Source organism: Tupaia chinensis, unplaced genomic scaffold (assembly GCF_000334495.1).
Source record: "Tupaia chinensis unplaced genomic scaffold, TupChi_1.0 Scaffold149922_1, whole genome shotgun sequence".
Classification (NCBI taxonomy): domain Eukaryota; kingdom Metazoa; phylum Chordata; class Mammalia; order Scandentia; family Tupaiidae; genus Tupaia; species Tupaia belangeri.
This window is the reverse complement of record NW_006209766.1, coordinates 1278116-1282236: the sequence shown is the minus strand read 5'-3', so window position 1 is coordinate 1282236 and position 4121 is coordinate 1278116. Positions and strand designations below refer to the sequence as shown.

Sequence of the window (4121 nt, the reverse complement as noted above, 5' to 3'; positions counted from 1 at the left end):
TCCCCATCTCAGACCTTTGCACTTGCTGGTCTCGTGCCCTCATAGCTTTTCATGGCTGGATCCTTCTCAGCCTTTGGGTCTTAGCTCAGGCGTCCCTACTTCAGGAAAGCCTGCCCTAACTTTCCTCTCCCCTCTCCCCTCCTCAAGTTGCCTTCCTAGAGCCCTCTATAGCACATGGTTCTACTTCTTTCCTTCCAGAGCACTTGGTACCGTCAGAAAGAGTATCTTGCTTATTTATTCAAGTCAGGTGAATGTCTATCTTCTGCCTTCCTCATAGACCAACTCTAAGGGTGGCCTTAGTCTTTCCTGGTTTCTGAAAAGCAGCACGAGGCCAGGCACAGAGTAAAGGCCACATAAGCACATGGAAGGAATTAGTAAATCCCGCTGGTAGCAGTCATGGAACCCATCTCTAGGTTTAGGAAACAGCACCCAGTTTCAGAGACCTACCCATTTCTATGTTTATGGGACTAATTTAGAATTCAATTTGAGGAAGGAAGTGTCTGGAATTCCTACCTACTTCTTCACCAAGCCAATCAGATGATAGAGGACTGCTCAGGAACCGCCTCCTTTATTCATTAAGCCAATCAGAAGCCCAGACCCTAAGAAAATCCCTGGAACCCTCCCCCTACACAAGAGGGACCAATCACAATGCTTGAAGGAAAGTGGAGTCAAAGGAAGAACAATTAGTGAGGCGGTACCTCGAAATCCCTCCCCTGGCAACCTAGAGGCTTGGTTCTGGACCAGAAATGAGTTGGCTGGCTAACCAGGGAGTGGGAGGGTGTTAAGAGGGAACATTCTAGCAGGATTCTAGTAGGATAGGAAGAGGCTTATGAGGGCACCGATACAGACCCCATAGGACACAAGGAGAGTTATGGGGGGGAACAGGAAGAGGAGTAAAGGTGCAGTGGAAGGGGATAAGGGGGAAGGAGTGATGGGACACAGGGGGGCTATTTTACGGGATAGGGAGTGGGCTAGGGAGAATGGAAGGGAGGTTACCAAAGTGCATTATGGAGAGTGGGAGAAAGTCGTAGGGCATAAGGAGACAGTTATGGGGAATTGCAAGGGAATTGAGGGGAGACTGGAAGGGTTTCGTGGGCAATCTGGATGGGATTATGATGACATCAGTGAGGTTCCCAGGAATGGAAAGGGGCTGTGGGAACAAGGAGTTAAGGTGCATGAGGAGAATGTTCCGAGCAGATGGGGAGTAGGCTATGGTGGGTGAGGAAATCTGACGAACAGAGAGGGAGTGCCATATGGGCAGGGAGAGGGTTCTGGGGTGCATGTTCTGGGGGCATTCATAGAGGATTATGGAAGATGGAGGGGTTATATGGTGCAAGGTAAAGATCGTTGGTAGCAGCACGGAGCCCATAGGAAGTCAAAAGGGCATGAGAGGAGGGAACCAGCAGTTAGCGTAATGGCTATGTCGCTGGACTCCCACGTAGTCGACTGCGGTTCACGTCCTGGACCTGGTGGCTTAAAACTCACGCCGGGCATGTGTGCGTGCGTGCCCAAGATCCCGAGAGGAGAATGGAGGAGAAGGGATTGCGGCGTGACCATCCCCCCTGGGGGGTGATTTCTCGCTTTCTGTCTCTATGTCTCTCTCTGTCTGTCTGGCGAGCGCACGCGCCCTACAGGGAAAAATCTCTCCAAAAAAAGGGCATGAGAGGAGACAGGGAGGGTTAAATGGTACAGGAAAGGATTTATGGGCACTGTGGAGCATTGTCACCTGGACTAGTGTGACCCTTACCGATGGGCTAGGGTCAGCTCCTGGGTGTCCTCCTGCCTGGTGGGAGCAGTTCAGCCCCTCCACACTGCCGAGGGCCTCAGCTGTACTCCTTGCTGTCTGCAGACTCAGTCTCTGCTGGTCTCTGCTTCCTGTCTGAAGGGCACAACTTGGCTGCCGGGGCTCTGCAGGCCTTGCTAGGCCATCTGGTGATGTCTGAGCGTCATCCTGCGGGCGCCCCAGTGAACGACTTCCTGCCTCTGTCGATCGTGTCCATCTTCTGCTGTTTACCTTGTGGGCTCGTGGCCCTCTGTTTCTCCATCAAGGTGAGTTTCACCCCCTTGCCTGACCCTGCTGTCCCTTGTAGGGATGTCCTCCTTCCTAGGGTGTCCCTCCATAACCCATTTCCTTCCCCCCTTCTTTCTTTTCCCAGGCTTCACCCTGGTCCTCCCATCTCCGTCCCATTCTCTCTGGGAGGCCCCCTCCTTTGTTTCCCCTTCTGTCCAGACAGCACCCTTCTCCCACATTCCACCACTCTGCTTCTTTCCAGGAACCCCATTTTTATTTCACTATTCCATTCGTCTCCATGAGGCTCTTCCTCATTCCCCTTTCTCCTGGGGTCCCATCCCATTCTCATTCCTACACTGACCCCAGATTTTGGCATAAGGAAATTCTCGTTGGCTTCCCTTCAGCTCTACCCCAACCAAGGACTCCCTTCCTACCCTGGCTCAACTCCTCCATTTGTACACCCTCCTAAGGACACTCCCACCAACTCCTTCCTGTGGCTTACAAGATGTTGCTGTGCCTGGGACCAGCAGTTGGCATAATGGCTATGTCGCTGAACTCCCATGTAGTCGACCGCGGTTCGAGTCCTGGACCCGGTACCTGGTGGCTTAAACTCACACCGGGCGTGTGTGTGTGTGTGCCCAAGATCCCAAGAAGGGAATGGAGGAGAAGGGGGTTGTGGTGTGACTATCCACCTGAGGGTTGATTTCTCGCTTTCTGACTCTGTGTTTCTCTCTGTGTCTCTGGCGAGTGCGCGTGCTCTAGAGCAAAAACCTCTGAGAGAGAGAGAGAGAGAGAGAGAGAGGCAGGAAAAAAAGATGTATGTTGCTCTGTCTATCCAGTGCCCTCTCTCCAGACTCATTTCCTAACACATTGCTAAACTCCTTGGAGCCTTTGCACTTACTGTGCCATCTGCTGGGCCTCCCTTCTTTTAGATGGCCAATGTGTGGACTCTTCAGTCTGCAAAGTTGAGCTGACCCCTGTCTTGAGTAGCACCCACCAATGTCTGTTGTGACATATTTACCAATGAATATAAATGATAGGCCTGCTTGCACACCAACGCCAGGTCCTTTTGGTGGTTCAGTCAGAGAGGGAAGACCTCCCGCTGGCTCACAAGAGAATCACCCACACCTTGGCCCAGGTTTTGGCATTTCGCCAGGCTTGAGCTCATCGATAATTCCTTCAATATCTTTAGGTGTCAAATCCTCATAGTCCATTGGTGCATTTACACAGGCTCCTAAACATTCCACCTCTATTAGAGGGAAGAGTTGGTCAGGCGTAGTCTCTCCAACTTTTCTTCCAAACTTTCTCCGAATGGCTTCCAGTGTGCTGTCAGAGTTTCGAAGCGTGCAAGGTGTAGCAGCGCAGACCTGAATGTGGTACTTTCCAACTGGCTTTCTCTTAGACGTTGTATAAACAGTTGCCACTTCCTATAGTGTCATTGGAGGTACTGCTAAAACTTCTGCAGCCTGGTTCATAGCGGAGACCGGGAACCAACCCTGCTGCCTCTGTGCTGAATCCAGGCCTGTAAGCAAGCTGCTGCATTATGCCCTTCTGGATGGTTTTTGACAATTGCCTCTATCCTCTTACAGTTTCCTGGTGTGACATCAAATGGAGTATTTGGGTTGTCTCAGGAGCATCTCTGTGCACAAATAAGGCTCCTCCAGCTCCATTTTGTGCAGCTGTCTTATGCAAATTCCTTGTATATCTTCCCCACTGGGCGGTGAGGCCAGTCACCTGGGCCTGGAGGGCAGCAGAGAAGAAGCCTCATTCTCTTTCTATTGTGGTGCTTACCCTTAACGAAAATCATCTTCCTTACCTATGTCTTGTTTATTGCCCTCCCCCCACCCAGACACGGGATGCCAACCACTATGGAGACAGAGACAGGGCACTGAAGAATTCCAGCGTGGCCTTGACCATGGGCATCATAAGTGTCATCGTGGGACTGATGTTCCTGCTCTTCTCTACCTCGTTCCGCTTTTTCCGGTGACTGGTGTAGCCCACAGTCCAGGAGAGCCCAAGGATGACCTGGCTCCTTCTCCATCCAAGAGCCAGAGATTGTAGGCCCTCCTTGCTGCCCACAAACCCTGTGGACTCAGCTGTCTGCCCTATG

The 4121-nt window shown here is 51.8% G+C and overlaps 1 pseudogene; it reads right to left on the bottom strand.

Annotated features, from left to right (window-relative positions):
* Positions 1-296: 296 nt before the first annotated feature.
* LOC102475276 (NADH dehydrogenase [ubiquinone] flavoprotein 2, mitochondrial-like) overlaps positions 297-4121 on the bottom strand; it is a 5566-nt pseudogene continuing 1741 nt past the window's right edge.